General features: G+C 34.0%; 1 long non-coding RNA gene across 1 annotated transcript; it reads left to right on the top strand.

The window, feature by feature from the left end:
- Positions 1-6,829: 6,829 nt before the first annotated feature.
- Positions 6,830-9,380, top strand: LOC127725632 (uncharacterized). Its single transcript, XR_007993070.1, has 2 exons — positions 6,830-6,886; positions 8,150-9,380. It is a non-coding gene; the product is annotated as an uncharacterized LOC127725632 (long non-coding RNA).
- The last annotated feature ends 2,695 nt before the right edge of the window (positions 9,381-12,075 follow it).

The raw sequence follows: 12,075 nt of genomic DNA, 5'->3' as shown, positions 1-12,075 counted from the left end.
CGCATCCTTTTTGCCGCAGTACTCCATATGATCGTCCAGGATATCCTGCCTGGAAAAGTGGCACAGGCATCTGCGGCAGAAGAAGAGCTCGTGCCCGTGCTCCGTCACTTGCGAGGTCAAGAGTCGTGACAAGCTTTTGATCCAGCAGTAATGCTGCTTGCTATCGCTGGTTAGGAAAAGGAGATCTACATGCTGCACGCCGGTGTTCTTGGATATCCTTAGGGGATATATCTGGAGGTCATCTTCCCCCATCTTCGAAGTCGAGATCTGCTGATTCGGTGATGACTGTCTGGGCTGATCTGAAGTAAGGGATGACGTAGGTGTTCCCCCCAGTCGCGGGATTCGTTTTGACCAGCTCCACTTTCGGCGCTAGCTGTACCTTCAAGCCCTTCTTTCGGGTGAGGGTATCTTCGATCGTCCTGGAGATGGTGCTGCGACTTACCTGGAAAAACGTTTCCAAATCATGCTGCTGGAGCGGATCGATTCTGACTGTGCCAAAGACTCCTTTCAATGCATCGCGTCGGCCGACTACCTTGATCTCGTCTTCAACTGGGGCATTTTCGATATCCTCCTTCACCAGGTCGGTTAGGGCAGCTCTTCCTAGTCGGGAATATTTGGTGATTCCGCGTCTTTTGGCGATGGCCTTCAGCTCCTTCTTTGTGAAGACCTCTTCGCGAGCAAATTTCCGGTTGGTTTTCTCCTCGATTAGTTTGACCAACTTCTCCTTCAACATCCTGCTGACCCCCCTCAGACCTTCATCCTTAGCTATTCGGCGAAGTTCCTTGATGGTCTCCTTGACCTTAATCTTACCTCCAATGGGGATGTTCTCGTCATCATCGTCCTGTTGACGCGGCTGCTTGCTATGCCTCCAGCAAAGCCCATCCATTCCCGGCTTACTCTTGCAAAATTACCCCTTCTTCCTCTTCAAGGGAACACCGCAGGTTAAGGGTACTTCACCCTGAGCATGCTCAAAGGGCTGATACACCTCTTCCATACCACAGGTTTGGCACATGTGGGTCCTATTATCCATAGGTACCATCATGTGGTTGCTGCAGTGCTGCTGAGGGGTTGGGGTTGGGGTTGGGGCGCTATCCTCCAAATCTTCCTCATTCTCCAAGAAGAAATCTGCGTACTGATCCATGATATTCTTACCCGATGCCATCCTTTTATTTATTTTAATTTGGGGCACCCTTCCCTCTAAGGTGTCTTCCTGTCCCATCCTAGGACTCCTCAGCTTCTCCATCTTCTGTATGAATGCCATGCTTGTATTTACTTTATACTCAACTGGGAGGCGGTCCGTTTGCATTCCGGAGCTGGGAGGCGGTCCGTTTGCATTCCGGAGCTGGGGTTGGGGGTCCTATGCAGGTTTTGCCCTTGAAATTGGGGGGTGGTGTAGAATCGGCCTTTTCACACTACTCGAAAATTATTAGTATAATATAATAAGACATTCATCTAATTCCTTTTCTCTATCAACTACATTTACAATTTCGCAATGGCCATGAACTTAAACGCTTTATACTTTTTACGACAATAAAAGATAATTTCCATTCCAGAGCTGGAATAAGGAGTGTGTGCGTTATATTACCATTGTTTGGTGTCACATGGGTCCTAGGTGTGTTTTCGGTTAATGAAGAGACGGTTGTATTCCAGTATTTGTTTGCAGTGTTTAACTCCTTACAGGTAAGTTCTAGCATGTCTCAAGTCTGCTTTTTAAAAATAAATCATTAAGAGATAGGTCTCCGATTAACTTGAAATCTTTATTCTTATAACATAAAAAAGGTTAAACCTTGAATTATATAAAAATTAGAAAAACATTGGTATGATACTACTTTCAACTATATTTTCACTATTTACAAATGTTAAATGCCGTAATAGAAATATATTTTCATAGTGAAGTCTTAAAAAAATAGATCGTGTGAGTCACTAACACTTGAAACATGAGTTTTGTCGAGACAAGTTCGTTTAATTGATTTTTCATTTGAAGAATATAATTTTTTAAACAATAAGTGAGGGATGTGCTTTGTTAAAAATATTTAAAAGTTTCTTGGGGGAGGGGTTCAATACACTATCCTACGAGAACCTCGCAGGGTTAAATATATATTGATAAAGGTTAAAAAATTAGCGTTCCTAACATTCTTCATCATTTTGGATTGGTTTTAATCTACTTTTTGATTTTTGTAGATCGTATGATCATTTTTCGATTAATATAATTTCTTTTTCATCAAAAAACTTCTGTTATGACATTCAAGATATTTTTCATAAATGTAACTAATTCACCTTTTATTAAAAGTGGGCGCATGGCATTTGCTCTCATTTGCTGATTGTAATTTTTTGTTTGCTTGCAGCTTTATATTACATTTGCGTGCTTTAATTTTTCAGGTAATACAGGTGAAATAAATATAATTCATACTGAAAATGTCGATAGTTATCAATGTTGACCCAAACTAATACATCAGCAGTTAGTTGTACGTAGAATTGATTAAAAAAATTAAAGTATCTGATGGAACAATTCCGAAATTACTTGAAAGGAGAAATTGACAGAAATAATTTTCTCAAACAGTTGGCTTTAAATATTCAGCACGTGCCGACATGTAAAATCTGTATCTTCTCTCTTCAGATTTACTATGTTATTACATTTTTATCTGTATATATTTCCAGGACTTAGTGTTTGTTCATATTAATAAAACGAATGTATCCAGCTCGAAACCCAACTTCCATCTTTTCGTTGGTGAGCAGGGGACTTAGACTTACGGAAGGGTTACTTGTAAATAGATAAATAAATTCACAAATAAGTATAGTGTACCTGTGTTTGCCTATTATAAAATTTACCTGTGGTTACCTGTAAAAGGAATGCCCGCAAATGTTACCAAAATCTGCGCGCAAACGTAATTATTTTTTTCGCGCAAATGTAATGCTCCGATTTTAAGTATTTTAACTTTGTAATCTATTTGATAGTTTTGGCATTACCGATTGTGAATCAAGGAAATGGTTTCTGGCCTATATTTACTCTATGCCTATATTTCCCCCTCCTTATATCACGCATTTTTTAAATAAATCTTTTATTCATTATGCAAATACTTTGAATACTTTCTTTTTGTCTTTTAAGATTTTCCATCATTTTTTTCAAAATACCATATAGAGTGGTATTTTGTCCTCTTTATTATCAGGACAATGAAGGAATTTTTAATTCTAAATCAAAGTATAAAACAATTACATGAGAATAGACTGAAAACATGAACAATGCAATTGAAATGATTATATAACGAAAGATATGAAAAATGATTTCTGTTGCTTCGATTCTTATTGGTTTTTTTTCGCGTACGTGACGAAGGAGCAATTATTGTGACATGTTTATTTTTAACAAATCATTAACTAAGTAATAAAAAGAGTTGTAGTGATTGTAATTTTACTATGATATATATGAGCATTGCTTAACTTGTAACCAGTTGGACCAAAAAATTGAACGTTCAATTAAGATCTTTTATTATCTCTGTATTTTAGGGATTTTTTGTTTTCCTATTCCATACAGTTTTGAACCAACAGGTCAGAGATGGTATACAAAAGATGCGAGGAATGAAAGCTGATAAATCATCAACTTATTCACAAGTCAGTAATTTTACGAACCATTTTACGAAACATCTTACGTAAATTATGATGCACTTATAAAGATAGAAGTCTTAAGGGTTAAGTTGTGTATCTTTTTTATTTTACTTTAGTTTCCCCCGTTATTTGTCTTCGTGCAATTATGTTTCTTTTGGTCGTATGACATTTGACGTGACTCAGTATTTATGCATCCCGTCACCGGGCTTTTGACTTTTTAACTTTGAGCATTCCTGGTACCCCACCAAAAATCGGGGGAGATCTCAGGTGCTCCGGAAGGGTGAGCAGATCCTACTTCACATGTGGTACCCGTCGTGTGTTTCTCGTGGAAGTACACGAACCATTATCTCTGTATTTTACAAACCTGATGATAAGTCTAATTCGTAGGTCACATTCGAGGAGAAAAGGACGAGATTGTGGTTACGACAATTGAAACATACCCGTCGTCATCTGTGAAACAGATATTCCATATGGATAAACAAACTCCTGATGGCGTCCGTAAAATTTTCGAAGGGATGCTTTCAACTTCACCACTTGAAACTCTTGGTTCAATAGCTTGCTAATAAGCAGCCACCCTCGTTCAAGAAAATCATATTAAGAAATGCAAGGTCTGGAATATCATATCAACTGGGAGATATATACACAAAAATGAAAACAACACTTTAAGATATGAATAATTCCAATTGTTCTACCATACTGTTTTCAAAAATGTAATAAAAGTATGGGTGCTATTTCCAGCTACAAGTTTTGTAAAATTGCCCTATCCAATTTTGCACAGATTATTCATGAAAAAAAACTTTTTTGCGAATAAAAAGAAATGTATGAGGTAGAATTGTGAAATGAAATATGAGAAGATATGTTTTATAATATGCTTTAAGAAAATAAAAATAAATATCGGTGTCACCGAACTTGTTTATCAATAAAATCTGAAAATGTCTTTAACATAATTTTTTTTACTACTAGAGTTATATACCCTCAAATCTCTTAGTTGAAAAATTTATTCGCATAACACAAATACTTAATATTTGTTAAAACAGTCTGAATAATGTAATAAATCACTTATTTTACTTTATTCAAATGAACAGTCTCACATAAGCTATGTATTGCCAAAATTGTCTCAAAATTTGCAGATTTAAGCAGAAAACTAGACCGATTGTGTACTGCTATTTTACAATCCAGGATGGCAGTATACAGTTAATTTACCTTAAAACAAAATGGCTTTCGATTACCTTGTTAATATTAAGATATCTATGAATTAACCTGCATAATTCCATAGAGACAGTCAGGCATGCTGTAACTCAAAGAAGATAGGTAGTATACAATTTCTTTTCATTTCAGAAAGATGCGACAAGAGAAAGTTCTGTTCCCTCTACAGGTAAGTTTCAAGTTGACTTCAGTTATAAGGGATTAAAGAACAAAATAAAAATAAGATACGATTTCGTTTAAGACATCTATTAGACCGATGACCTAAAATGTTGTCGGTATTTTAAAATATCGACAAGATATTGATTGATGTTATTTTCAGGTCAAGTGCCAAAACAGTTAATGCATATTCAAGATGGAACAATTCTTACAACATATTGATAAGGCATGTTTTGCAAAGTGGGTTGACCGGAATGAAAGCAGTTATATTGATATTAGAAAAAGTTGTATTTTTGTAAGATGTAATAAAATCTTGCACACATACACACCGATTTTCTTTTAAGGTTTTTTACATGAAGAGACCGTATCTATATGTCACAAATAGCCAAACAACAACCAATATCACGAGTATTACTGGTTTTCCACAATTTTTATTACTAGGAAGTTATCCGTTCTTACTGCAAGGCTATGCCACTGTATTGTAAATCTTAGCCACATGCTCGTAGAACAACCACCCTAAACTATGTTCATTTTATAACAAATGGCATGTAAAATTAAAGGCTCACCTGTGGAATATTATCCCTTAATGACATGCAACTGTAAACTCGATTCGTATCTACTATATAAAAATCTGTAAATTGACACTCTTTACTAAATTTGGATTTTCTCAAATTGAAAATTCAAGGTATATAGTCACTTAATCGTCCGTACGAAGTAATAAGGCGTATTTCACTTACAAATATGGCTTAATTGGGAGTTACGTATCCAAGTCCTTGCGTAAATGTTCAGGACACGTAAATTCATAGCAGTGATATTCGTAGAATCAAACATGTTAAGGCGTTAGTTGAAATAAGCCATGCGCAATTTTTGTTACGTGCACACAACTGTTTTTAAGGAGTAAATAATTCACTGTGAATGCATGGTACGTTACAGAGGATGGTGGGATTTTTTCTTCAAAATTTGACTCTCTGGTATAAGCTTGCAAGATCAGTATATATGGCAGCTTTATATATTCATGTGATGTTTACTTTGTTTTGTCTTTTGGAAGACATTGGAAGAAATTGTAATATTGGCAATGGACATTGACTCTGGAAACAGAAAGTGCTTAAATCTCGTAATTACTGAATCAGAATAATTTATAATAGTCACATACCAATATAAAACACGATGATTACATAATACCATGATATGCAACAGAAAATTAAATATTACAAATAAAACATTAGTACCCAGCAAAATTGCTGAATTATTAGACACATCAAAAATAACACATAACTATAAACAATTAAAACTTAATCATTCAAAATATATTTACACACAATACCTTCTTGATAAAATATGGTATGTAAAGTTTTGCTAAAAATGATTGAATTACATCATTTGACATTAAAATATTAAACTGGATACATTTGTGGTCATAAGAAAGTTTATGGAACAAATCACAGGGATGTTGTTGGGTATTAAATAATATGTTATTCATAAAATTACTAAATAAACTTTATAGAAATGCTTTTAAAAAGAACTGCATTTAAAAGGAGCCAATTAAATTTTGTTCAACTGAATGTCAGCAATGGCATACGATACAGATATTGAAACGAGACTACATAATCAGGAAAATTCATTGACAACGTCAGGTCCGAGAGACAATAAAGGACAAAATGTTGCTCATAATTATGTCGTAAAATACAAGTACGTCATATTCATATACATGCTCGGTTTTCAGGGTCATCAAGGTATCTTACTTTTAGACAAATAATTGTTTGCATTTATAGTATTGAGTTTGGTTACTTTTTTAATTACAGAATTCAATGACATTTTAAAAACAAAAACACAGGGTACAGCTCCAGTCAACAGTATATCGAATAGTAACACAAAGGAAAGAAAAGTTCGGAACAAATCAAGATTAGACAAAGATGACAAAAAGGTAGATATATAGAAAAACCCATTAAATTGGCATATTCAAGAATTACACTCTGGTATGAAGAATATACAGATCTAATTATACGAATTATTTGTACTATAGTGTGTCTTTCCAAAATAATATTCTGTGAAAGTTTAATGAAATTCCTTCAAGTGGTTCAGGAGCTGATTCAGAGACAAAAGTTGGACAGAAGGACACACTATATACCACCAGATTAAAACAAAATTGCGGATGTGATTATGCTGGAACAATATTGGTAACATATGATGGATGTCGATAGCTTTATGTGACAGAAGTAAAAGTTTATCAAAGAGTCGGGTATATACACCTTCAAAATAATCACTTAACGTTGGTTCGCGTTAGTTGTTTTTAATTTAAATGATTAATGCCATTCCCTTAGGTTATTTGTGTCTTTGAATATATTGTCGGTGGTTGCCTTCTGTCATCATCGTTTTTTTAGTAGAAAACAATCAGCGAATTGTTTGGTATTTTTTTTTTTTTCACATTTTGTCATCGCAATGTCTGCTTTTAAGCTAAAAATACAGTTGTGAGTTTTTCATATTACAGTGCTGAAGACTCTGTGGCAGTTATAATTTATGTATCTGTCCTTTGATCTTTGGTGCCTAGCTGTCTCATTAGCAACTCTCTATCATCTTTTTATTCTTATATATGTTATAAAATACAAAATTCTCTATCTTTAAGCTTTAAATGTTGCTGAGTTGCTTTGTCATTGACCTATCTGATATTTTTATTCGTATTCCATTTTTGTTATCTATTATTGAATGATAATTTTCTTATTTTTTGATATAAAGTTTGTCTCAAAAGTGCAAAAAGTGTTAATAAATTTGTTCCAGTGACATGATAAACATTTCGTTATTAGCTAATTTACCATGAAACGTGTTTGCTTAAAAATAGAAATGATACTGACTTTGATAGCGTTGCCTCAAAGTGTGGAACCAGTATTCAAAATCGAGTCGAAATCAAAGTATCAGAAACTGACCGTCGTATTTATTTTTGTAAATTGTTTTGTTATAAATTAGGCCGCTCATTTTCTCATTTGAATTGCTTCAAGTTCATTATGTCAGTGCCGTGTATAGCCGACTATACGGAATGGGTTTTTTTTATTGTTGAAGGCCGTACGGTTGCCTATAATTGCTTATATTCACCTCATTAGAATCTCCTTATTTGCATGTTTATCATACCGTGTCGTTTATTATAGACATGCATGTTATTCAATCACAAACATTTTTTTTTTTACTGTTTCAGCCCAAACAATCTGATGACAGGAGAGATGTTGTCTTCCAACGTTCCCATAAATTAGCATCAGGGAAGCAGAATCGTGACAGGGGTTATATCAATCAAAGAGTTCAAAGACGAAGTCAATACAATATCAATCCTGAAAGCAATAACGCTTATTATTATGATAGACCCTTTATGTCATATGGTGAGACGAGGTGGCCTTATGTGGGATTTTCTCCATACACATTCGGATATAAACGACACAGGAGGCCGGATGAATATCATCATCAAAGAGGAAACACATTCAGCTGGTCGGCTGACTGTTAAATTGAACAACTATCTGTAGTTATCTCTAACAGATTTAAGTATACAATATTCAAAAATATATATCTTTTTATAATATTATTCATAATTCTAACCAACATTATCGTATGGGTAAATAGTTCTCATTTTAACATATATTTTTGTATATATTTTTGTTATTATCTTATATGTTTTAACACATGTATACCTGACATAGAAATTATATAATTTCAATACAATTAACCGGGGTACCAAGTTTACTACACCTGCTGTGCATTTCGAAAATATTGTCTCTTTAATTATACTGATTCATCGTTCAATCCTAACCAATACTGCATGGTTTGATTTACATAGTTCATTTTTTGCTTTAGAGTTTTGGTATAAACAATACTTTATTATGAAAGTAAGATAAGCATTTGAAAACAAGTGATTATCACTTTTAGATTTTAAAATATGAATAACATACATGCATACCCGCTGCAATTGTTTGCACCTGTCCTAAGTCATGAATCTGATGTTCAGTAGTTGTCGTTTGTTGATGTGGTTCATAAGTGTTTCTCGTTTCTCGTTTTTTATAGATTAGACCGTTGGTTTTCCCGTTTGAATGGTTTTACACTAGTAATTTTTGGGACCCTTTATAGCTTGCTGTGCGGTGTGAGCCAAGGCTCAGTGTTGAAGACCGTACTTTGACCTATAATGGTTTACTTTTATAAATTGTGACTTGGATGGAGAGTTGTCTCATTGGCACTCATACAACATCTTCTTATATCTATGTTATATAGTATTTTACAAAAAAAAGTATGTGTTGACTAAAAATGACTATACAATATCTACGACAATCTATGTAGCATCATTTCGAAATAGACAATGTTTTAATGAATTTGTTTGACTCTATATAAACGAATTCATATTAGTGTACATAAATATTTTAATAAAAATATTGTATTAAACAAGATATTTTGGTTTTCACTTTCAAAAATTGATTGGTTGGTTGATTGTTATTTGTTTAACGTCCAGTGGCAAATATTGCATAGTATATTGAGAAGAAATGATCCAGAAATTAACAATAATATAATAGGTATGTTTCTTCCGGGTTGAAGGGCGGGAAATTTGGACTGCAATTGGCTTATGAGGGTTTTTTGGATTTGGACAGAAATTTTGCCTTGCAACAGGTCAGCTACGGGCATCTCAATAAGTTGGGACAAGGATCTTTAACGTTCATCGAGCATGGTACTCACTCCTTACGAAAAATCGGATTTATATCCCTATTCCGACCGGATGTGGATGAGTATTTATACATCCCGCAAGTCAAAAGAGCAAACAACTTTAGCAAGGGTTTTACTGTCGGACGACAGAAATCCAGGAGGACTATATTTCGATACCTAAGTCATCAGAGTACTGACATTGAAAGGTCACCATAACATATGTTGATATGAGTATTTGAATGACATTACAAATTGTTCAGTATACTATTACTCTCTTTACGTTAATGGCATTGTGGACAATGCAGAAAAAAGTGTTCAGATGTTTCAATCTGTCTTTAATTACAAAAAGATTGAATTACTAAGTTGGTGGTCTTAAACAGTCTGTGGTTCAATTAGACTTCTGCATGTACTCTCAGTTCTGATACTTTTGTGCAAATATGTTCTACTCTTCTGCCTTAATTACGCGTGTTTACGTCAATAATAATTAAGATTAATTTCTTTAACAAAAAGCTCGTTTTAACATGTTCAAAAAAGGAAGAACACTTTTAGCGATGATAATTCGTTCGTGTAGGTATAACTAAGTGGAATTCATGCAATGCGTATTCCATTATGGCGATCGACCAACATTTTTAGCGACTAAATTTTAATAAAAAATGCTGGAAAATTACTTTTAAGTTGCCCATTTGATGAAATAGAATAGGTTTTAAGATATTTTTTGTCTCACCCTTCAATAGTTTCCTATCCGGTCACTTTTAAATGTGTAAAGTACTTTTATAGTTTGGCATTGCACAAGGTCACGGTTTTAATAGACAGTCACTTCTCTACACCAAGTTAATTGGATGTGTACTGATTGATATTTCAAGCTAGAAAACAATTTTGTAATTGGCATTGAACTAGCTTTCAATAACTGCGGGTTCTCTAAGATCCGTACGTTGTGTCTGTTGTCGTTTTGTGATTTGTTTTTGTGTACCTATTCAATGAAGAATTCCTTTTCAAATGATAGTGTGCTAGTGACCTAACACGATATATATGGGGTCAGTAAATTCCATATGGGGTGAGAGCGAAGCTCGGTCACTAGCACACTGTGTAACGAATTTATCTTACCGACTATCTTAACATGTGGTATTATCAAAGTGATTTAGTCTTCGATACTTAGTATAAAGAACCTACTTCCATTTGTCTATACAAAAACAAATGCCAATAAAAACAACTTGATAGCTTTAAATGTGTTTTGTGAATTTCTTTGTCTGTTGAAACCTTTCAGATTTTTCCTCAAGACCTTGTTGTTTTTATAAAGGGACGTAACACCACTCCTAACCGTGTATTGAGATAAGCCCCGCCTACTAATCTAATATGAAATATATACGGTCTCCACGCGGTTGCTTTTAGCCAATCATACTCCTAGAAATGTATAGGAGGTAAGATAAATGTTTTTCCGGACTATCTGTCATATATTTTCGTCAATATTTCTAAATCAGGCTAACGTACATAGGTTAAATATATAAACATTGCAAGACTTCATGCGTTTTATAACCCACTCTGAACTTAAACTTGCATAACATATCACAATGAACAAGTAATTTCGCTGTGGTGCAATATATTTATACTTTCCAGCTGATCTTAATCGAAAAAAATGAATGATGATTTTGTTAAATTGACATTTTAATTGTTTGCTATCCTTAATTAAAGGAGGATGATGATAATCAGATTCCCTTTTCGACAAATTTACATATAATATATTGAGCTGTAAATTGTATGTGTTCTTCGGTGCAAAGATGTAGCGTGATCCACATCAACAATCTTCTCAAACCAGTGCCAGGGGTCTTCTTGAACATGCAGTCGACGACCTCGCTGTGAGAGAAAAAACAGAAATGAAAACGCAGTTTCTTTGCTTCTTATTTTTTTAATGTTCGTGTAATTATTTTTTGTCAAGAATTGATACCCCATATCTTTTCTTTTGGGTTCAGTTTACTTTAATTTAGATAACCCTTTAACTGCTAATTGTTTTAGGTCAATGAATATCAGATTTTAATGGCGTAACGGTTGTCAATGGTATGTTTGACAACTTCGTTAATACTGAAGTTATGATTAAATAACCTGATATGAAAATTAACCTCATTCAAAATATGATGAATAGAAATAAAAATATAAACTAGTATCTCAATTGTTTGTAAAACAATTGAAAGGTCTTTCCTGCAAAAGTGATGTTTTTGTAATGTACTCTTTAAGACCTTTCATTTGATATACGACAAGCATACCTTCTGAAAATTTTCACTTTTTACACTTAATGACCCCATCCGCCTACATTTTTGATATTGGAAATATGATATATGTAATCTAGACTTGATTATCTTTCATTTGATATGCGACAACGCCATGTTCTAGAAAGTTTGATTTTTGCACTTAATAACCCCATCCAACTAATTTTTGGAGGACAGGAACTTG

This window comes from Mytilus californianus, unplaced genomic scaffold, assembly GCF_021869535.1.
Source record: "Mytilus californianus isolate M0D057914Y unplaced genomic scaffold, xbMytCali1.0.p SCAF_15, whole genome shotgun sequence".
Classification (NCBI taxonomy): domain Eukaryota; kingdom Metazoa; phylum Mollusca; class Bivalvia; order Mytilida; family Mytilidae; genus Mytilus; species Mytilus californianus.
This window is presented reverse-complemented; position numbering and strand designations above follow the sequence as displayed.